The following is a 23,767-nucleotide window of genomic DNA, read 5'->3' on the forward strand; positions in this document are numbered from 1 at the left end:
CAGAGTTGACATGATAGGTAAGAAGGTCACAGGATGACCTTCTTACCAACTCCCAGGTGCCTTCTCCTATAAATATGGAGACCTTGGGAGTTGATAGGGGTTGGATTCTCAATTGTAAGAAATACCCTGTAATCAAATACCCAGTATACAGCAATAATACTGACTAGTGGAGTAGAAGGATTTTAACCTTTGAACCACTTAAAAAACGTGTCTTGAGTCACCATTTCATTTCTAAGATCATTTATCTATTTCGATTCAACCTAAGCACTAATCCATTTCTCTTCTTTTCTTAATTACCTGTTGGTGAAGAACCGTATCAACAGTTTGGTGCTTTCATTGAGAGCAAGTTCGATTAGTGCCATCACAGACATCCAACTATGGTGACTACTCAATCCAGACACGGTAATGAGACAGAACAACATGATGGGCAGGAGGCTCATCATACTGCCATTCCTGGTGAACAAGTTCCTGAAGTCCAGCAGCGGCCAGGAAAGCAGCCGGCGGGCCAAGTTGACACCAGAAGTTCGGCGCCCCGGCCACCTAATCCGAACCCATGTTATTACACTGCGGTGGAGATGGAGAATGCTCAGCTGAGGAGCCAGCTAGCGATAGCTAATCAGTAGATCAAGGATGTGCTGGCCCGATTACCCCCTCTCACAACCGACGTTAACGTCAGAGAGAGGCAAGGCGAGGCTCCTAAGTCTCGCCGGGGTAATCGGTCCAGGCATAGTCGCTCGGACAGACTTCCGACAGCCAACTCTACTCCCTCATCGCACCATCGAGAGGAAAACTTCAGAGAAATGCCTAGAGCCGAACAATAGCAGTACAGTCGTTCGGGGAAGGCTCGCAGCGTCAGCCCGTCCCCAACAGCCACCCTGCGCCACATCCAGACCGCCAGGCGCGGGACCAGCAGGTTGGCAGGGCCGAAAGGCCCCCACCTAACTTGATCCGTCCTGACGGTACTAGGATCGCCTCTCCAGTCAAGCATCCTCCGTCTCCGATCAGGTATCCATCTCCTCCTCGGCCCGTCCGAGATATTCCAGCCTATGGGAGTAGCAGGAGAAACCCACCATCAGCCGGGCCTTCCCGACGTAGCAGGGCGCCAAGGGAAAGCCCAGATCCTCACCACCAAAGGCGAGCTCCAAGCCTCGCTAGCAGGAGCTACTGGACCGGCAGTGGCCGAAGTGACCTTTCTGGCGGAGACCTGCGTCAACGTTTGAGCTCAGCACAAAGTCCATGAGTCACCCAAGGGGGCGACCTGTGAGATCGCCTTAATTCTCATAGAGGGGAGTGAGTAGGAGGCGACAGCCATGCTCGCTCAGGGGGGGGCTTGTCCGAAGTACGTAACGGCGGGAATGCCCCAAATAACCTATCTCAAGATAGGAGGGGCAACAACCCGCCAAATATGTACAATGGATCCGGAGCTGTTGAACAGCCCCAGAATAACCAAGGACACCAGGACCAAACCCTCGAGCGCTTGGCTCAGATGGAGGAGCTGATGAGGAAGCTCCTAACGGAGAAAGAGAAGGATGAGTACGATTCGGGGGACGAGATGGAGCTCTTCTCCCCCAGCATAGCGGGAACGGCTTACCCACCTATTTTCCGTATGCCGCACCTGTCTAAATTCAACAGAGACGGAGATCCTTCGGACCATCTGGGGATGTTCAACACCCTGATGATGGCCCACAACATTGGCCCCAAGCTGAGGTGCTTAATCTTTCCTTCCACCCTGACTAGACCAGCCATGCAGTGGTTCAAGCAGGGCAAAAGACAGTCAATCAGCTCCTGGAAAACTTTTTCGGCTGATTTCAAAAGGGTGTTCCGAGCCTCCCAGGCTTCTCACATTCAGACCAACTCTCTGGCTAACGTGAGACAGCAACCCGGCGAAACTTTAAAGGCCTACCTGAGCAGATTTGTGAACGTCGCTGCTCGGGCCAGAGACGCGGATGATAGCTCCAAGCTCATGGCCATGAGAACTGGAAACCTCATCGAAGGGGATCTCTGGAAATATATACAAAGAAAGGGACTCAGCTCGGTTAACGAATTCCTCAACAGGGCCCAACAATGGATCAACTTGGAGGAAGCCGAAGCCTCAGCTGCAGGAACCAGCCAGGTCCCTGATCAACCCACTGGAGTGGGGACGGAGGTCATGGCAGCGACCCAAAACGTCACACAGAACAACCAGCTCGGTGGAGGCAAAAGAAAGGGAAATGGCGAAGGCAGCCAGCACCAACAAAAGAAGAATAAGTTCGTGGATAAGTTTAAGCCCATCTACGCGACTTATACAGAGCTCACCCAATCTAGGGAGAATATCTTCCTAGCTAACTCTACTCGCCTCCCCTGGAAGAGGCCGGAGCTGTTGAAGCACCAAAAGGGGAAGAGAGACACCTCCAAGTTTTGTTGTTTTCATAACGATGTTGGCCACAATACCGACGATTGTAGGCATCTAAAAGATGAGATTGAGACTCTCATCCGAGCCGGCCCCTTAGCTCAATAAGCGCGGAACAGGGTTCCAGCAAGTCCACCTGCTCCAGAAGTCCCAGCCAGCCAGCCCGGGTCTCGGGTAAATCAGGACGTCCCTCCTCCCATGATAGGAGGGGAGATATACACCATCTCTGGAGGTCCGCATATGGCTGGCACGAGCAGGGGTGCCCATAAGAGGTACGTGAATGAACTTAAGACGCACAATGGAGTGGAGTTCGTCCCAGAACAACGCCTGCCAAAGCAGCAGCGATTGGAGAAGCAACCGATCATTTTTACAGAGGAAGATGCGGGGCATGTCCAGTTCCCTCACAATGACCCTCTGGTCATGGCAGTTCAGCTCGCCAATCGGAGAGTAAGGAGGGTGCTGATTGACAATGGGAGCTTGGTGAACCTCTTATTCCGGTCCACGTTGGAGAAGATGGGTTTGACCGTTGCCGAGCTAAAGGCGGCCTCCATGATGCTGTACAATTTTTCGGGAGAAGGATCAGCAGCAATAGGGATGGTCGAGCTAGTGATCACCCTGAGAGAAGGATCTCGGACAGTCTCCAAACTCCTCGAGTTCGTGGTCATCGACTGCTCCGCTGCATACAACGCAATTTTGGGACGACCTACGCTCATAGCTTTTGAGGCCGTCACTTCCATTCACCACCTCGCGATGAAATTCCCTACTTCCATGGGAATATGCAATGTCCATGGCGATCAACTCGCTGCCAGGGAATGCTACAGCACTTCCATGAAGGGAAAATCTAAACCCGGGCAGCTGGCAATGGCCATCCAAGGCGGTGAAGAGGAATCTCAGGAACCCTTAGCTGATCCTCAAAATACCGAAGGGGAAAATATCGTCTTAAGTGAGGATATTGACCCCCGAATAGGTGAGGATAGATCCGAGCTCCAAGCTATTGAGGAGCTTGAGGAAGTAAATATTGATCCGCATAACCCATCACGGATGGTCAAGCTCGGAAAAAACCTCTGTAGCGAGAGGAAGGCGGAGCTGGTCAGATTTCTACAGGATAACTTGGATGTGTTTGCGTGGTCACACAAGGACATGGTGGGAATCAGCCCGAGTGTCATCATGCACACACTTCATCTGGATAAGAGCGTTCCTACAAAGTCCCAAAAGCAGAGACGCCTAGGAAAAACCCGGGCTGAAGCCTTGGAGGAAGAAGTAGCCCAGCTCAAAAAATGCGGCTTTATCCGTGAAGCCAAGTTTCCGATTTGGGTCGCCAACCCCGTGCTGGTCCCGAAGCCCAACGGGAAATGGCGGACCTGCATCGACTTCTCCGACCTGAATAAAGCCTGCCCCAAGGATTGTTTTCCACTGCCAAGGATTGACCAGTTGGTGGATGCCACGGTGGGGCACGAGCTCATGTCCTTTATGGACGCGTACTCAGGCTACAAGCAGATCGCCATGAATCCGGCGGACCAGGAGCACACCAGTTTCATGGCCCCAACTAACGTTTATTGTTACAAGGTCATGCCCTTCGGGCTGAAGAACGCCGGAGCTACGTATCAAAGGTTGGTGAATAGAATGTTCGCAGACCAGATCGGAAAAAACATGGAAGTGTACGTTGATGACATGCTAGTCAAGTCAAAGACTGCCGATTACCATGTTTCCGACCTGGAAGAATGCTTCAAGATCCTACGGGAGTATGGCATGAGGCTAAATCCGCAGAAGTGCACTTTCGGAGTCGCATCGGGAAAATTCCTGGGTTTCATAGTCAATACTTGAGGAATCGAGGCAAACCCCGACAAGATCAGATCGTTGCTCGAGCTTCCCTCACCCAGCTCGCGAAAAGATGTTCAAGGCCTGACAGGGAGAGTGGCAGCCCTCAATCGGTTTATTTCCATGTCCACCGATAAGTGTTTGTCGTTCTACAACCTGCTCCGAGGAAATAAGAAGTTCGAGTGGACAGAAGAGTGTGAAAGCGCTTTCCTCAACCTGAAAGCACATTTGGCCGAGCCACCCATACTATCCAAACCAAAAGCAGGAGAGCCTCTTTTTCTCTACCTGGCTGTCACGGAGGATGCAGCCAGTGTCGTGTTGGTCCGGGAAGAAGACCGGATTCCAAAGCCAGTCTACTACATCAGCAAGAGACTTCTCGGAGCTGAATCCCGGTACCCGTTGATGGAGAAATTGGCGTTCTGCCTTATCATGGCCTCGCGAAAGCTCAAGCCATACTTCCAGTCCCACTCAATACATGTCATGACCGATCAACCTTTAAGGCGGGTTTTGCAAAAACCTGAAGCATTGGGATGCTTGTTAAAGCGGGCAATCGAACTCAGCCAGTTCGAAATTCTATACACTCCGCGAACTGCTATAAAGAGTGTGGCCCTGGCCGATTTTGTAGCCAAGTGCACAGGATTTCGGGAGGATCCTGTAGAAGACTCGCCCCAGGTAACCTCGACCCAGGCGTCGTGGAGGATATTTGTGGATGATTCATCCAACAAGAACGGCTCCGGAGCTGGAATCATTTTGATATCCCCTGAAGGACATAGATTTCACTCGGTGCTGAGGTTCGGGTTCAAGGCCTCAAACAACGAGGCCGAATACGAAGCTTTGCTAGCCGGGCTGAGGATAGCCCAAGAGCTGAAGGCAAGCTCCGTCCAGTGCTTCAGTGACTCCCAGCTCATTGTAAACCAGGTTATGGGCGAATATCAAGCAGGGGACCTAAGATGGCTGCCTATCTAGCCAAGGTAAAGGTTGAGCTGTCCGCGTTCGGGCGGGGCTCGATCGAGCAGATACCTCGGGAGCAGAATGCTAACGCAGACGCTCTTGCCAAGCTTGCCACCTCCGGGAAGACGGAGACCCTCGGGCTAGTGCTGGTGGAATTCTTGGAGAAACCAAGTATAGAGGAATCCAGGGCGGAGGTCGAGATGATCGACGCCAGGCCGACCTGGATGACTCCCATCCTTGAGTATCTCGTCGAAGGAAAGCTACCTAAAGGGCGTAATGATGCGCGACGAGTTCTGTATCAAGCTCCCAGGTACACGATAGTAGATGGAGTGTTGTACCGACGTGGGCACTCCCTACCTCTCCTACGATGTGTTCTTCCAGGCGAAGCTCAGGCCATCCTACGCGAGGTGCATGAGGATTTTTGCGGAGATCACACTGGGGGGCAAAGCTTGGCCTTAAAGGTCCTGAGGCAAGGTTATTACTGGCCAACTCTATCAAAAGACTCAATCTTATACGTGAAGAAGTGCGACAAGTGCCAGCGATTCGCCACAGTTTCCCGAGCTCCTCCCGTCGAGCTTAGAATGATCTCTTCCCCATGGCCGTTTGCAGTTTGGGGGATCGACTTGGTTGGCGCCCTCCCTACTGGAAAGGGCGGGGTCCGTTACGCCGTGGTGGCCTTCGACTACTTTACGAAGTGGGCTGAAGCAGAACCTTTGGAAACGATAACTTCCAAAAAAGTCCTTGACTTCGTGGTTAAGAACATTATCTGTCGATTTGGGCTGCCCAAGAAGATTGTTTCCGACAATGGGACTCAGTTCGACAGCAACCTGTTTACCGAGTTTTGTGAGAGGTACGGAATTGTGAAAAGTTTTTCCTCCGTGGCCTATCCTCAGGCAAACGGCCAGGTCGAGGCTGTCAACAAGACTCTCAAGGAGAGCCTCAAGAAGAGACTAGACGAAGCAAAGGGGGTCTGGCCAGAACAGCTCCCCCTGGTTCTCTGGGCATACCGGACCTTGCATCGGACTCCTACAGGTCATACTCCTTTTTCCTTGACCTTTGGGAGTGAGGCAGTCCTCCTTGTAGAGATTAAGGTGCTTTCGCATAGAGTCCAGTCATACGACCAGGATCACAACCATGAGCTTCTTTGCACCTCTTTAGACTTGATTGATGAAAGGCGAGAAGATTCGCAACTCCAGCTCGCCCATTATCAACAGAAGATCACTCACTATTTCAACTCTAAAGTAAAAAATTACGCCTTTAGCATTGGCGACCTGGTCCTCAGGAGAGTTTTCTTGGCCAGTAAGGACCCCAAAGATGGAGTATTGGGACCGAACTGGGAAGGACCATATCAAGTCATCGAGGTCATTAAGGAGGGAACTTATAAGTTAGCTCGTCTTGATGGAGGGGTGGTCCCACGGACCTGGAACACCATCCATTTGAAGAGAAATTATCAATGATTCATTTGTAAGGCCTGAAAGGCCATCTTTTATGTATTAAGCAATGAGAATCAACTTTTTGTTTATATTTGTACATGTTTTTCAAGTGTAATCTAAAGTAACCACGAAAGACCCTTTCCCAGTTACTTGGGGGGCATATGGTACCTGGATTTAACCAGGTCGCCTTAATGACTTAGAAGTTGATTCATATCGATTGACCGTTGTTTTTCTTAAAAAACGCGAGATATTGATAAGGATTAACGCGAACTAAGTCCTATCCTGGATATAACCAGGTCATAAAACTTAGAAGTTGATTCATATCGATTGATCATTGTTCTTCTTAAAGAGCTTGAGATATTGATAAAAATTAACACGAACTAAGTTTTCAAATTAAGTTCCTGGATATAACCAGGTCATAAAACTTAGAAGTTGATTCATATCGATTGATCGTTGTTCTTCTTAAAAGAGCTCGAGATATTGATAAAAATTAACACGAACTAAGTTTTCAAATTAAGTTCCTGGATATAACCAGGTCATAAAACTTAGAAGTTGATTCATATCGATTGATCGCTGTTCTTCCTAAAGAGCTCGAGATATTGATAAAAATTGACACGAACTAAGTTTTCAAATAAAGTTCCTGGATATAACCAAGTCAAAAAACTTAGAAGTTAATTTAAATCTATTGATCGTTGTTCTTCCTAAAGAGCTCGAGATATAGATAAATATTAACGCGAACTAAGTTTTCAAATTAAGTTCCTGGATATAACCAGGTCAAAATACTTAGAAGTTAATTTAAATCAATTGATCGTTGTTCTTCCTAAAGAGCTCGAGATATAGATAAAGATTAACGCGAACTAAGTTTTTCAAAATTGCAACTAAAATGCGTAGAGGCAAAGGGGAATAAATCAAGTAAAAATAAAATTGAGTTAAACTGTCTCGAGGTGGAAGCACCTCATGCAAAGGTTACACAAAAAAAAAATAACTAAAAAATATTGAAGGAAAGGGCACGAGAGAGGAAGGCCCTAAGCTCCGCCAAGTGGCCCCTTAAAGGTTGCCGTCTCGCCCTGCTCGGCTGCGCCAGAGCCTTCCCCGGCCTCGGAAGGCGCTTCTTTATCGAGGCGGGCTTGGAACTTCACCAGCAAGCGCTCCCAGATGTTCGCTGCCAGGAAGGAGAAGTCAGCGTCCTGGTTATAGGCCCAGCAATGGTAGAACATCTCTTCCATGGCGGCCTCTGAAGTTGCCCGCTCGGTCGCCAGCTCGGCCTTGGCCTCCGCCTTCGCGGCATCTAGGTCTGCCCGCACAGTGGCGAGGGCGATCTCGAGCTCTTGAAGCTTCGGGCGAGTCTCTTCCAGCTTGGCCTGCGATGCCGCCAAGGCATCCTTAGCCGCCTACAAAGAAGCCTGGTGGGTGGCCATGGCCATCTGGTGCTCGTTCCTCATCTCCTCGAGCTGAGTTTTGGTCCTGGCGATGCTCCGATGAAGGGCAACGGTGCTCTGCAAAAGCGGAGAGGCAATTGAATTAGAAAAAAAAAAAGAGAAGGAAGAAAGAAAAAACAGGGCAAAGTGTAATGAAAAAAAAAAACCACAAAAGGTTAAGGCTAGCTTACCGTCATGGCCATGCCCAGTGAAGACTCCAGCACGCCCACAGGACTCCGGGTTTCGATGGCCTGGAGCTCCTTCTCGTTGAACTTGTATATGTGGCTGACGGCGTAGTTCGCCGACTCATACACGGTTCCCCGGAAGGCCTCTGGAATCTTCTCCAGGTCCTGGGGATTGACTGGGATCCGTACCTCAGAGGGTAAAATCGTCGAAGCCTCGGTCTCCGCTCCTGCATCCCGGGCTGGGCCCGGAGCTCGCGGAAGGGGCAGGGGCATGTTGCTTCCCCCTGCAGCAGGAGGAACCGTTCCCACGACCTGGGCAGCCGGGGGTTACTCCTTCTCCTTTGCAGGAGATTTGGTGGGGGTCCCAGCGGCATGCTTAGACGTCCGGAGCCTCTTCATTCTTGGCCCAGCGGCCCCGGCTGAGGGGTTCCCCCCGGCGAACGCACCTCGCAGACTCTCTTCGGGCTGAGACATCTCTTCTGTCAAAACAAAGACATGGTTAGTACAAGAATAAATAGTCATTCAAAAATAGAGAAATTCAAGTATATATATGCTAAAGAGGATCCTACCCCCCGAGCTAGAAGAAGAACCTATGGTTACGACCATCGGCCCCGGAGCTCCTGCGGGAGAATCTAAGTCGATTATCTCCCGAGCTGGCGCAAGTTCTGGATCCGACTCTGGTTCCGAGCTAGATTCTTCTACATATTTCCTAAGTTCCGGAGCTACAGTACCCCTTCGGAGTGATGGCCAAGACTGAAGATTGGTCCCATACTCCTCAAATAGGATCGACCTAAAGGCTAGGGTGTTATCTACGACTACGGTACCCCTAGGTTGGCTATCTTGGTAATCCAGCACGAGCTGGTCGACACAGTGAAGCAGGGTTGTATCCAGGTCCGGGTCACTTCGGTGATGTTGGACGAGCTGTCTAGGATTGAACCTAGCTAGCCGGGGGTCGGCAATGACCCTATCTACATTCCTAAACATGTAAGGGTTACCTTGGCCAGAAGGACCCGCGGCAGCTCCGGACCGGATCCTCTCCTCGTCCGTTCCCTGGGTGAGCTCCAGCGCCCGCTTCCTATTCCTCACGAGTGGAACCTCGTCCTCCTCATCCTCTTCTTCGTCCCCCGCGACCTCCTCCACGATGATGGGCCTGGTACCGCGAGCTGGGGGAAGCGCCCGGGGCCTCCTTAGGTTCAAAGTTTGATTTGGGAAAATCAGCTTGCAGGCCACCATCGTCTCGTCTGTCACGAGCATGCGGTAGTCCTTCTCACTGGGGGGCAAGCTCGCCAATGTCTCGTATTGGGCCCCGAGGGTCACAGATTTCTCTGTCCTCGCGAAGATAGCTGCAGGATTAATCCAAGTCAGAAAGGGATACAGGAGGAGCTAAATGATGCTTAATTTACGAGCTAAGGTTTAAAAGCACTTACGAGGACGATTGAAGTAGTGGAGCTCGCAGTTTTTGAACCCCGTCGACATAAATTATTGATCTTTGAAGTCATTGGGGTGGCTGGGCAGCTCGATGACCGCAACCGTGTTGGGGAATCGGGTTAAATAATAAAACCCGTCGCCTCGCCCCCGCTGCTCCGGGCTGGCCTTGAGGCAGAAAAAATACAAAATATCTGCAGAAGTGGGGACCTCCCACTCCTGTTTCAAGAATAAATATCTCAACCCCGCCAACAGCCGATAAGAGTTGGGGGGGAGCTGGAAGGGGGCCAACTTCACGTAATTAAGGAAGTCAGCAAAATACTGATCCAACGGAAGGAAGGCCCCCGCCTTGAAGTGTTCGTCGCTCCAGGCCACGAATGCCTCGTCGAGCAGCGCGCAGCTCCGCTCGCCCTCTGCAGGAGGGCGGGCAACCACTGATGCTCTCCCCAGGCCGATGTTGTGGGAGAGGAAGATTTTGTTGATCTTCGCCTGGTCGGTAATCTTTGAGAAGATCCTCTCCGCCTCAAAGAACGCGTCAGAGGTGACCTCGATCTCCTGTTCTACCGCTAGCCCGAAGTGAGGGATTGGGGATTCAGCCATCACTACTTTTCCTTTGTCTTGCTGGGAGGCCGAGCTGCCGGCGGTCCCTTTTGGGGCATTCTTCTTTGGTGCCATCTGGTCGCCTAGCGAACAAAAGAAAAGATTTCAGAAAAGGCGACCTAAGCATTTGGAAGAATCAAGTGTTCTTTGCACGAGCTGAGGTAAGCCCAGCTCGTGGAGAGTGAGACCACGCGGTTCTATGAACACGCGCCTGTGCTCCCAACAGATCCCTGATTACTCGGAATTCGTGTGTCAGGAGGGTCAGATTAAAAAATTTCCTTGGAGGGAAAGTTCCAATAGGCAAGATAGGCAAAACCGCCTGTGAAGCGTGTCCCCTAAGCTACCCAGTTTTGCACCCAAAATACTGAATATTTTGAACTAATATCCCAGAAATTTTCCCCAGAAAATGCATCCCATAAACCATACTCCTAATTGATTTCCTACTGAAAACCATACCCTAACCTAAAAGGCTTTCACCCTTCGTTTCCACACAACCCAGCAAACCCTTGCATGAAGCTACAGTAAGTATTTACCTAAGCTACAGTGAAAATAATTTCAAAACATGCATAATCAGGAGACTTACAGAGTGTTTGGCTGGGAAGTGGATGAAGAAATCGCCTGGGTTGGGATGTCGTCGGAGTAGTTGGTCTCAAGGCTTCGAAGGAGTCCTTGCACTTGAGTTTCTGGAGCGCCGAAGATGGTAACTGGAAAGAGGAAAATGGGGGATTTTTGAGAGCAAGGAGAAGAGAAAATTCTGGAAAATTTTGAATGAACGGGTGGCCCATGCGTAAGGTGGCCACCCCTTTTGATATGTGTGGAGGGTCACGTGGGGAGGGCCGTTGGATTGCCCTGATGTGGGATCCAAGGCCCTCCACTCGAAAGATGAAACGACGGCTGGGCATAGGCTAGGCCATTTAATGCGGTTCTCGGAAGACGTACCGTCACCAACCACGATGTTCCATGTATTCGGCGCCTACGTGGAATGTGGAAGATGAAGAATTCTTGGGGAAGCCTAAAAGCCCCTACTGTTGCCCTACACGACGTCATGTACCACGAGCAGAGGCTTGGGGGGCAGATGTACACCCTGATTTTCCCACGGGCTGATTAGCGAACTAAGACACGGCGTAATCATGATTACCGTATGGATGTCCCCAGTACCGGAGCTGCCATCATAAGGTCCTATCTCCTTAGCTCGAGGTAACCTAAGGGTTCACCCAGATTGCTCAAAGGACTGAGTCTAGACCCTGAAGGCCGCAGGTCGAGGTAGGCATCCAGCTCGTGGTACGAGCTAGAGTTGGAGGCTGTGACCTTTTATAAAGTCAACCACGCAAGGTAAATGTGCATATATCAGACATCACGTGTCTGATATACCCCTGACTTCTCGTACACGCAGCAGGAATGTGCGTATTCAGACACCCACGACTGGATTGGGCCGTGCGGCCCATTATCCCCTTACTTATTGATTTGACCATACTTATGTGTCAGGTTTAGGAATTAATCATGAATGTCACAGAGTTGACATGACAGGTAAGAAGGTCACGGGATGACCTTCTTACCAACTCCCAAGTGCCTTCTCCTATAAATATGGAGACCTTGGGAGTTAATAGGGGTTGGATTCTCAATTGTAAGAAATACCCTGTAATCAAATACCCAGTATACAGCAATAATACTGACTAGTGGAGTAGAAGGATTTTAACCTTTGAACCACTTAAAAAATGTGTCTTGAGTCACCATTTCATTTCTAAGATCATTTATTTATTTCGGTTCAACCTAAGCACTAATCCCTTTCTCTTCTTTTCTTAATTACCTGTTGGCAAAGAACCGCGTCAACAGTTCTCATAAAACGTTTTTTTTACCAATGTTAAATATAGGAAGATTACATAATTTTAGGCTTTTGAACCACTGAAAAACGTTTTGTATAACTCAAGTAATGAGCATTTTGGGATTTCATGTGCAATCTGAAATGTTGACTGATAAATTTAATACTAAAACTTTTAGCAATGATTTGAATAGGTTAAACTAATAATTTGTGGCTAAAATTTTTAACTTGACATTCTTGGTATATTTAATATTAAACCTATAAACAGTTTTTAAAAGTTGACTATATTTTGTGAGTTATGAATTCTCTAACTTAGATGCTCAAAATTGTTTGCTGCCAAGATGATGTTGTTATAGTGGCTTCCAACGGGAAAAACCTTAGGTTATCGGTCAAAATTTCAAATGGGACTTTTAGCATTTGATTATTTAGGAAGATTACTTGATTTTAACATTTGAAACACTAAAAAACGTTTTGTCTAGGTCAAGTTATAAGCTTTTTGTGATTAATGTGCAAGCTGGAGTGAAAAACTTACAACATGTAGAGTGCATGTTTGAGCAACATTTTGACAAGTTTAAAATCAATATTTTTATCTTGCTTTAATTATTTAGACTCTTTTTATATTAATTAAAAGTCCTGCAAGAGTTGACTAAGAAATACACCATAGATTGTGAGTTTTGTTTTTTCTAAAAAGATTGTCAAATCAAATTATGTTTTGGATACAAATTTGATTTTTAAACTTTAAGTTACAATTCACTAGTCAAATCATGTTTCTTTTTCTTAAAGTAAATATAAGATAATTTTCTATGGATTAATGCTTAAAATATAAGTGGCTTAAAATATAAGGAGGTTTTATATTTTATTGAAAAATATTAAGAAAGTACTCTTGTGTGAGATAGAACTTTATTTTTTTTCACAAAAATAATTATCACTTAGGACTAAAATTTTTTTATTTGGTTTTGTGAAAATAAAATATTTTTGGATAATAAAACTTATGGGTTTCTTAATTTTCTGAAAAATTGATCTTTTTAATTTACACGATTAATAAAATAAAAAATATATTTTTCAAACTTGGTAATTCTAATTTCATAACGTTTTATTTTACAATTTTAACGAAGCGGGAGATAGCGTTTAACACTTTTATTTTATAAGGATAATAAGAAAGCGGTAATAATGAAAGTTTTTTTTAGGCTTGAGAATGTGGTCTCTTTATGAAATTGAGAATTTAATTCCAAATTTCCGACACCATTATTTGTAGGCAAGTTTTTATAATATTGTGATAAGGATATAAATTCAAGGGTTTAGTCTAAGTTTTAAGATTTAAGAACAAATGCTTTTAAAGTATTGAATTTTTGTTAAGTTCATCCCTAATCGCTCAACTTAAAGACATGAAATTAATTAATCAAATGCCATAATTAATCCAAGTCACTATATGAATTCCATTACAGTGTTATTTGCACGGGAAAGCTCATTTCTGGACTCAGGAATCCCACTTATCCGCTAAGGACAACTGGTAAGACAACTTTTGAATGTTTGGCTACAACATGACATGACTATTTTTAATTTAAGACTTAAGTACACAGTTGGAAACTAGTTCTATAAGGTTACTTAAGACCGTTGTCCTAAAGAGGTTCACATACTCATTAGTAAGGTAAGTAGTTATGATTATGATGTCCGACTTAAAACCAGTGACATAAGTACGGCTGGGCATGGGTTGGGTTGGCCGGGTTGAGGGTGTTTGAATGAGCCAACCCAATTACATCAGTCTAGAAAATTCTAACTCATTTAAAATAGTTTTAATATGTAACCCAACCCTACTAATTACATTATGGGTTGGATTGGGTTGGGTTATAACCCATTTAAAAAAAATCTATCAAGTTTATCAAAATCATTAATTCAATACAAATAAGAGATATCAAATTAAAACCTAGAATGAAAAAAAAATCATTTCTTAGTAGTTATCCAAATTCCAAACACATGTCCTAAAATTAATACAGTCATTCATTATAGCAACTAGATAGTTAATTGAAATTTAAACAAAATAAAAAGCTTGAATCCATCAGTTAACAATGACAATGGGTGTCTCGATGTTCTCCTTTGTTTCTCCTTTATTGTTGCATTCTCCTTTAAGATTATTGCCTACTATTCAAAAACAAAATTTACAGAACTTATTAAAAATAAAAAGCAGTAAACAAGTCATTTTATCTACCTTCTTCAAGAACACATATGCGTGTATAACATCCAAATATTCACTTGTTTGAATATCTTATGTGCTCTTCGACCTGCCCAGCTACAGTTGTAGCAACAGCTAAAACGAAAACCAAAAATAAATAAATAAAACATAAAAACAAACCAAAATCGTTATTCACTCACCAAATAGTCCAGCTGCTGAGTCTAGTTTTTGTTATGTTTTGGTGATGTTTTTAGTAGTCTTTTATTTCGTTTTTCTTTCATTTAGTGCGGGTTTATGCTTTGTTTGTTTGTCTTTGTGAATATCAGGAAGAATTGAGCATGTGGAAGAAAATGCCAAAGAAAGGGAAGAAATAACCAAGTTTTTCATCATATTTTGATAAAGAATGGTTCTCAACACAATTTGGAAGTGTCGGTGAAATTTTGGGATGAAAACTTGAAGAATTGAGAAATCCCTTAAGAGCCACAGCATGAGCAAAGTGGAGCCGCGGCTAGGGGGGAAACAGAAGCATTGTTTTTTAAGGAAGTCCTCGGGCCGCGGCATGGCTATAGAGAGCCGCGGCATAGATGGGAATTTTGCCCAGAATTCGTCAATGCGGGCCGCGGCATGGCTTTAGAGGGCCGCGGCATGGAAAGGGCTTTTTGCCCAGGAATTTGGACACGGGCCGCGGCATAGTGTATGTAGAGTCGCGGCCCGCCTCTTTAGAATTTGAAATCTTAGGTTTTAACTTGGCGAAAAAGAAGAGAGAAGGACGTACGGACGACTATGGAGAAAAGGGTTGGTTTTGAAGACTCAAGCTTAGAGTATTTTTGCATGTGTTTTCTTCTTCCTGATGTTATTCTTAATTTCTGTTGTGATTAGCACTATGGCTATGAACTAATTTTCTATTTAGGATGTTTAATTGAATCACTTGAATCCCTGTTATGAACTAATGCAATTTTAATATTTTTCTTCTTCAATCTTCTTCAATTCCATATAATCTGTTCTTTTAGATTGATTATTGATTGGCCATCTTTAGTCATTTACATATGTTTTTAAGTCAAAATCTGAGAAGTGAGATTTAATTCTGCTGTGGTTATATTGGACATAATTTTAATTTAGAACGAAAGTATCTGAATTAATTGTGTAACTGTTATTAAGTTGTTGAGATTAATGCTACCTGTGTGGTTCAATTTACCATAGAAATATAGAAAATTGTCACCTAGTTTGAGTTTATAATTCATAGTATGATTATAGGCTGCCATATCAACTTGTTAATTGAATTAGGTCAAAAGAAGAAGAATTCGCACTTTACATTAGGGAATAATAGGGAGGATAGTTGATGAGATTGAATATCCTAATTGTTTCTCAGTGATTAAATTAAAAGTTTTTCCATTAGTTGTTATTCTATTCAATTTTCAATTATTGTTTCTGCAATTTATAGTTTCTTTTGCTGTATTTATAAAAATCAAGAATTTCAATTCATCAAATAGAACAAGAAATTAATTGACTGGTAATTGATAAATCAGTCCTTGAGGACGATACTTGGTTTTACCATTTTATTACGAGTTTGCGACTGTGTGCACTTGCATAGCTATAAAGTTCGCAACAAGTTTTTGGCGCCGTTGCCGGGGATCGAACATAATTATCCATATCAGTCTAATTAATTTTTATTCTAATTTGATTTTAATTTCTCTTGTTTCTAATCTGTTTAGTTGCTTAATTTGTCTATCTCAGGTGAATTTTGGTATATGCGTGGCAGAAAAGGAAAAGACACACTTGTTCCTCTGAATCCCGAGATTGAAAAGTCTTGCAATCAAATCAGAAAGAACAAGAGAGAGGCCCAGAATTCTGTGAAGATGGCACAGAATGACGGGGATGGCAGGAATGTTCTAAATCCAGGAGTTGTACAAGGGGTTCAGGCTCAGACCAATGCTGAGAGAAGCCTGAGAGATTATGTGCTACCCACTCTGACGGGAGTACAAAATAGTATACGCCCACCAGCTGTAGAGGCCAACAACTTTGAAATCAAGCCTACTATTTTACAAATGGTGCAGTCCTCTGTGCAATTCAATGGGTTGCCCTCTGAAGATCCTCACACCCATTTGTCCAACTTTCTGGACTTGTGTGGAACCTTCAAATATAATGGGGTGAGTGATGATGCAATCAAGCTTAGGATTTTCCCATTTTCTCTAAGGGACAGAGCTAAAAGTTGGCTGAACTCTCTGCAGCCAAACTCTATTGTCACCTGGCAAGATCTAGCTCAGAAATTTTTGTCCAAATTCTTCCCTCCGTCCAAAGCTGCTAAATTGAGGGGAGAGATAAATAACTTTTGCCAGAATGACGGAGAGTCACTGTATGAAGCTTGGGAACGGTTTAAGGAACTCCTGAGAAAATGTCCTCATCATGGCATTGAACAGTGGATGCTAGTACAGAATTTCTACAATGGTTTATGTCCTACAACCAGAACCATTATTGATGCTGCAGCAGGTGGCACTTTTATGAGCAAGAGCGCAACTGGTGCTTATGAGCTGCTAGAGGACATGGCCACAAACAATCATCAATGGTCCGAGGAAAGATCATCAGGAGTTAGAAAGGTAGCTGGGGTGCATGAGCTGGATGCAATCACTGCTCTAACAGCGCAAGTAGCCTCTCTGACAAAGCAGTTACAACAGAGCAGTGTATCTGCTAATGCGGTTCAGATGGCAGTGAGGTGTGAAATGTGTGGTGGTGCTCATTCTGTCGATCAGTGCCCTATCTGTATAAATAATAACACCCCAATGGATCATGCCCAAGTTCAAGCGGTGGGAAACTTTCAAAGGCCACTCAATAATCCATTCTCCAACAACTACAATCCTGGGTGGCGAAATCATCCCAACTTTTCATGGAAGAATAATCAAGGCCAACAACCTCAGTTTCAGGGCCAATTTCAGAATAACATGCCTCAGCCACCTATGAATCAAGCTTCGTCATCACAACAGCCTAGGCCTCAACAATCAATGCCTCAACCTGAGAGGCCTAATGAATTGCAAGCTGCCTTGTTGACTCTTACTAATACTAAGACTCAATTTATGACTGAGACCAGATCCTTTATTCGAAACCTTGAGACACAGGTTGGGCAGTTGGCCAATATGCTCAATAATTGACCCCATGGAAACTTGCCTAGCAATACTGAAGTCAACCCCAAGGAGCAAGTTCAGGCAATTACTCTGAGGAGTGGAAAGCAAACTGAGCAGCCTAGACCTCCACAGGCAGTGGTTCAGAATAAAGAGATGGGTGAACAGTCTGATTCAAAAAGGGTTATTGAAGACCATCAGCAGTTAGAACAGAGTCCGCCAGTTGTTATTGAGCAGCCAGTTAGAGTTCCATACCCTTAGAGGCTTAGAAAGACTACACTTGATAAACAGTTTTCTAAGTTTCTTGAGGTGTTTAAAAAGCTGCACATAAACTTTCCTTTTGCTGAGGCCTTGGAGCAGATGCCCAGCTATGTTAAATTCATGAAGGAGATTCTGTCAAAGAAAAGAAGGATGGAGGACTATGAGACTGTAGCACTCATTGAAGAGTGCAGCGCGATTTTACAAAGGAAGCTACCCCAAAAGCTGAGAGATCCGGGGAGTTTCACCATACCTTGCACCATTGGCAAGTTTGAATGCAAGCACGCCTTATGTGATCTGGGGGTAAGTATCAATGTGATGCCCTTATCTGTGTTTAAAAGACTTGGTTTGGGGGAGGCAAAACCAACAACTGTCACTTTACAGCTCGCAGACCGATCGTTAACACATCCACGAGGTATTATTGAGGATGTTCTTGTGAAGGTGGATAAGTTCATATTTCCAGCTGACTTTATTGTTCTGGACATGGAGGAGGACACAGATGTCCCAATTATTCTCGGTAGGCCATTTCTAGCCACAGGCCAAGCTCTTATTGATGTTCACAAAGGAGAGCTTAAGCTTAGAGTTCAAGGAGATGAGGTGGTCTTTAATGTCTTCAAGTCTATGAAGTATCCGGTGGCTAGTGATAGTTGCTTTAGTGTGGATGTGATAGAAAAGGCAGTCTCCAAGAGAAGGATGAGCAGTGATGCCTTAGAGGCAGTATTATTGGGTGATGAGGGCGATGATGATGATGATGCTGAGATCAGAGAATGTGTAAACTGGATCAACTCTTTCTTACCATATTGGAAAAAGTTCCAAGAATTAGCAGATGCGACTGATAAACCGTTAACCTCCATTCAGCAGCCACCACCGTTGGAATTAAAGGTCCTCCCAGATCACTTGCAATATGCTTATTTGGGAGAGAATGAAACCTTACCTGTCATTGTGTCAACTGACCTGTCAAAGATAGAATTGGAGAAACTGTTGAGGGTTTTAAGGGAGCATAAATTGGCCATTGGGTGGACCTTGGCAGATATTAGAGGAATAAGCCCAGCGACAGTGATGCATAAAATTTTGTTGGAGGAGAATAGCAAGCCATCCATAGAGGCCCAGAGAAGACTCAATCCAGCTATGAAGGAAGTAGTGTTGGAGCAAATTCTTAAATGGTTGGATGTTGGGGTAATCTACCCAATTTTTGATAGTGCATGGGTGAGCCCTGTGCAAGTGGTACCTAAGAAGGGTGGAATGACTGTGGTGAAAAATGAGAACAATGAACTCATTCCAACCAGAACTGTAATGGGGTGGCGGATTTGTATAGACTACCGCAAGCTCAATAACGCAACAAGGAAGGATCATTTTCCTTTGCCTTTCCTTGATCAGATGCTCGATAGATTGGCGGGCCATAGCTACTACTGTTTCTTGGATGGGTATTCTGGGTATCATCAGATCGCTATTGCACCAGAGGATCAAGAGAAAACAACCTTCACATGTCCTTATGGCACATTTGCTTTCAGGAGAATGCCATTTGGACTATGCAATGCTCCTGCAACATTTCAATGGTGCATGATGGCCATATTTTCAGACATGGTAGGCCGGTGTATTGAGATATTCATGGATGATTTCTCTGTTTTTGGCTCATCATTCGACCTCTATTTGGGTCACTTGGAGAACGTGCTGCGTCATTGTGAGATGGCAAATCTGGTGCTGAATTGGGAGAAATGCCATTTTATGGTGAAAGAAGGGATTGTTCTTGGCCATAAAATTTCAAGTGAGGGAATTGAGGTAGATAGAGCAAAAATTTCTACCATTGAAAAGCTGCCTCCACCAGTTTCAGTCAAAGGAGTTAGAAGTTTTCTTGGTCACGCTGGGTTTTATCGAAGATTCATAAAAGATTTCTCTAAAGTGTCCAAGCCCCTCTCAAATCTGCTTATGAACGGAGTTGTCTTTGACTTTAATGATGAATGTTTGAGGGCTTTCAATTTCTTGAAAGAAAAGCTTATTTCTGCTCTAATTGTGATAGCTCCGAATTGGGAATTGCCTTTTGAGTTGATGTGTGATGCCAGTGATTACGCAGTGGGGGCAGTTCTGGGACAGCGGATTGACAAGGTATTCAGGTCTATTTACTATGCTAGTCGGACTCTAAATGATGCTTAGCTGAATTATGCCACTACAGAAAAAGAGTTGCTAGCTATTGTGTTTGCTTGTGACAAATTTAGACCATATCTTATTGGTAACAAAGTGATTGTCTACACTGATCACTCTGCCATTAAATATTTGATGTCAAAGAAAGACGCCAAGCCCCGCCTGATTAGATGGATTCTTTTGCTTCAAGAATTTGATTTGGAGATTCGTGACAAGAAGGGCAGCGAGAATGTGGTGGCTGATCATCTCTCTAGACTTGAGTTGGAGGAGACTGAAAATAAGAAAGCAGTGCAAATCAATGATCACTTTCCTAATGAGCAGTTGTTTGGGGTAAGTGAGACTTTAGTTGTCCCTTGGTTTGCAGACATAGTGAACTTCTTGGTTGCAAAAATTGTGCCTCCTGAAATGTCAAAGCAGCAATTAAAGAAATTCTTTTCTGAGGTGAAACACTACTATTGGGAGGAACCTATTCTCTATAGGCACTGTGTTGATCAGATTATCAGAAGGTGTATTCCTGAAGAAGAGATGCAGTCCATTCTTAATCAGTGTCATACTCAACAATGTGGAGGGCACTTTGGAGCATCAAGAATAGCGGCCAAGGTATTACAAAGTGATTTCTATTGGCCTTCATTATTCAAGGATGCCAATGTTTTTGTCAAAGCCTGTGATAGGTGTCAGCGAACTGGTAATATCTCAAGGAGAAATGAAATGCCTTTACAGGGGATTCTTGAGGTGGAATTGTTTGATGTATGGGGCATCGATTTCATGGGGCCTTTTCCATCATACAACAATGAATATATTTTATTGGCAGTGGATTATGTATCCAAATGGGTGGAGGCTGCAACAACTAGAGCCAATGACGGTAAAACTGTGCTTAATTTTCTGCATAAACATATTTTTACTAGATTTGGCACTCCCCGAGCTCTGATTAGTGTAGAAGGGAAACACTTTGTGAATAAGCAACTGGATGCATTTCTGGCTCGTTATGGAGTTTATCACCGAAAAGCTTTGCCTTACCATCCTCAATCAAATGGGCAAGCTGAAGTTTCAAACAGAGAAATCAAAAGCATCCTTGAGAAGACCGTTGACAGTTCAAGGAAAAATTGGTCGAAAAAGTTAGATGATGCAATTTGGGCTTACAGAACTGCATTCAAAACACCAATAGGCATGTCTCCTTATAGGTTGGTGTTTGGTAAAGCATGTCATCTACCAGATGAATTGGAACATAGGGCATTTTGGGCTATGAAAAAGTTGAATTTTGATTGGAGCACCGCTAGTGAACGAAGGCTGTTGCAACTGAATGAACTTGACGAGTTCAGAAATGAGGCTTATGAGAACGCCAAGATTTATAAAGAAAGAACAAAGGCTTGGAATGACAAGAACTTAATTAGAAAAGAGTTCCAACCAGGGCAGTAGGTACTTCTGTTCAATTCAAGACTGCGACTGTTTCCTGGCAAATTGATGTCAAGATGGTCAGGGCCATTCACTGTTGTTCAAGTTTTTCCATATGGTTCTGTAGAAGTTCGCTGAAACTCAGGTGATTCCTTTAAAGTCAATGGTCAGAGATTGAAGCCATACTTGGGTGGTAGTTTTGATCAAGCGAAGTCTATCTTCCTTCTGAAGCCTCTCTGAAGAGGGGTTCAGCGTCCGGCTAAATGACGTTAACGACAGCGCTTGTAGGAGGCACCCTATGTTTTACTTGTTATTTATTTTACTTTTGTATTTGTAAACAATGGATATTTAGTTTATTTTTGGACTTTTAGAATCGTGAAAAACGTGAAAAATAAAAAAAAAATCAACAAAAATAAAAAAAATAGGAAATCCTTAAGGGCCGCGGCATAGCCATATGATGTCGCGGCATTGGGGGTTCCAGAGGCCCACGAATTTTTGAAGTATAGGGGCGGGCCGCGGCATGGATGAGGAGGGCCGCAGCATTGAACCCCAGTTTTCCCAAAATATCGAGGCGGGCCGCGGCATTATACCCTGGAAATTTTATGCGGGCCGCGGCATGGTCAAAGTAATGCCGCGGCCCGAGTCTGAAATTTGGGATAAAAAGCCCTAATTTGGCCACATTCTCACTCATTATCACTTTCAGAAACTATTCTCCTACCCAAAACATCTTTTTCTCTCTATTTCTTGAGACTTCCATCAGCCAAGGAGACAAAAAGAAGAACTTTTGTGCCATTCAAGTAAGTGTCTCCTACTTATTCTAGTGCTTTTGATTGGAGAATAGTTTCCATTGTGGTATTGTGAATTTCTCTGTGCTTTTCTTGTGAGACGTTTAAGGGGTTTGTCGATTGTTTATCTGGGAATTAGTGTCTGTGCTGTTGATTGTGTTAATCATAAGTTTTGGGGGAGTGACACCTAAGGAAAATTGTACTCAAGGTCTTGAAATCCTATTTGGGGGTAGTTTGTTCTTGTTTTGAAAGACACTATGGGTCCGAAGAGAAATCCTCCTAGAGGAACCACCTCAAAGAAAGCCTCCTCATCGCACACTCAACCACCACCAACACCACCTGCCCCAGCTGATTATGACACGAATTTATTTGTCAATAAGGATGCAGCTGATTTATTTAAAAATATTCATAAGAGATCGGTGGTAAGGGAAAGGGGGTTTGAGCTTAATGAGGCCACTGTTGTACAAAACCCTGCTTATGACATTATCAAGACTGAAATAGTGCAACGTAATTGGGGTTTCCTATGTGACTCTACTTATGTGGGCTCAGCCAACTGCTCTCAGTTATATAAATTCTTTGCCAACTTCTCATATCTTGATGCAGAGCAGAACAATTTCATCAGGGGTAAATTGGTGCCTACAACATCTTATGCATTTAACCAATTATTGGGCCTCCCCTCATTGTCTACACAAGAGGATGAACATTGGCAGTTGGCCCATTTTGAGGAGCCCGGCTATGATGCTGTGGCTGCCGTTTTGAGTGTGGAAGGGGCACGTTTCAATTATCATAATGGAAAGCCCAAAGAGTTGTACAGGTGGCAGCTAAACCCAATTGCAAAGGCGTGGGTTTATTTTGTGAATGCACGTTTACTGCCGACTTCTCATCAGTCTTCTATTGATAGGGAGCGTTGTTTGTTGGTGTATGCTATCATGACTCAAATGAAAGTTGATGTGGGCCGCATTATTCGCTATAGAATTCGCAACATCAGCAGATTCAATACTACAGCTGGTGTCGCCCATGGTACCTTCCTCTCGACCCTATGCAACACTTATGAAGTACCAGTCTACAACAGCGATCTAGTCCGGAGGCCAATGGGGGCAATCAATCAGACTATGTTTATGGCATTCCCTTCGGCCTCTCTAATGCCACCTGCCTCTAGCCAGCCAAACAAGCGTAGCCGGGCTGATGACACAGTGGACATCGATCAAGCTGAGGAGGAGGAAGCAGATGAAGCAGGTCCCAGTAACCCACCTTCGAATTTGGCAATTGGTGGACCGATTGATGAGCACACGCAGCGTATGCATGACTGATTGGATTACCTTATTCAGCAAAATCAATACTTAATCCAATCGAATCATGCGCAAAATCAGCACTATAATGACTTCATGGCGCAGCAAAATGAGTACGGGCGGGTTCACATTGAGGAGTTGAATGGTTTAGTGACAAGGTGGACTATGAGCTCCGCTGATGAGAATTATTTCACTCCTCCGCCCCAGTACACTCCATACCAGTGGCCACCTCCACCACCTCCTCTGCCATACTGATGTGGCGTCAAGTAAGTTCTCTTTCCTTGTTCTTTTCTTTATCACATTGGGGACAATGTGCATTTTAAGTTTGGGGGAGAGCTTATTTTGTTTTGTTTGTTTTGTGCGTTGTTTAGTTTAGTGTTTAGTCTGTTGTGTTATTTTATGTGTTGTTTAGTGTAACTGTTAAGCCATCATTCTTGTCTGTTGTTGCTTTGTCTTTGCTCGTGAAAAGGAAATTGAATTCAACTATGTGCTTGGTTCAATTGTTTTAGAGTTTAATCTAAAAGTTTTGTGGGAAATTTTTAATATGTTTTGAAAATGCAACATTTTGGATTTTATTATATGA

The 23,767-nt window shown here is 44.5% G+C and overlaps 1 non-coding gene across 1 annotated transcript; it reads right to left on the bottom strand.

Moving 5' to 3' along the window:
• Positions 1-16,511: 16,511 nt before the first annotated feature.
• LOC133781032 (small nucleolar RNA R71) lies at positions 16,512-16,618 on the bottom strand. Its single transcript, XR_009869830.1, has one exon. It is a non-coding gene; the product is annotated as a small nucleolar RNA R71 (small nucleolar RNA).
• Between the last annotated feature and the right edge of the window lie 7,149 nt (positions 16,619-23,767).

Source organism: Humulus lupulus, chromosome 5 (genome assembly GCF_963169125.1).
Source record: "Humulus lupulus chromosome 5, drHumLupu1.1, whole genome shotgun sequence".
NCBI classification, from domain to species: domain Eukaryota; kingdom Viridiplantae; phylum Streptophyta; class Magnoliopsida; order Rosales; family Cannabaceae; genus Humulus; species Humulus lupulus.